Raw genomic sequence first — 543 nt, 5'->3', positions numbered from 1 at the left:
TCAACTAGCGTGTAGCTACGATCAACTAGCTTGTAACTACGATCATCTTGCTTGTAACTACTATCAACTAGCGTGTAACTACGATCAATTAGCTTGTAACTACGATCAACTTGCTTGTAACTACTATCAACTAGCGTAACTACGATCAACTAGCTTGTAGCTACGATCAGCTAGCTTGTAACTCTTGCTTGTAACTACTATCAACTAGCGGGTAACTACGATCAATTAGCTTGTAACTACGATCAACTTGCTTGTAACTAGCATGTTACTATTATCAACTAGCTTGTAACTACGATCATCTTGCTTGTAAATACTATCAACTAGCGTGTAACTACGATCAACTAGCTTGTAACTACGATTAACTTGCTTGTAACTACGATCAACTAGCTTGTAGCTACGATCAGCTAGCTTGTAACTCTTGCTTGTAACTACTATCAACTAGCGTGTTACTACGATCAACTAGCTTGTAACTACGATCAACTAGCGTGTAGCTACGATCAACTAGCTTGTAACTAAGATCAACTAGCTTGTAACTACGATTTA

This window comes from Mizuhopecten yessoensis, unplaced genomic scaffold (assembly GCF_002113885.1).
Source record: "Mizuhopecten yessoensis strain PY_sf001 unplaced genomic scaffold, ASM211388v2 scaffold6163, whole genome shotgun sequence".
In the NCBI taxonomy this organism is placed as follows: Eukaryota; Metazoa; Mollusca; class Bivalvia; order Pectinida; family Pectinidae; genus Mizuhopecten; species Mizuhopecten yessoensis.
This window is presented reverse-complemented; position numbering follows the sequence as displayed.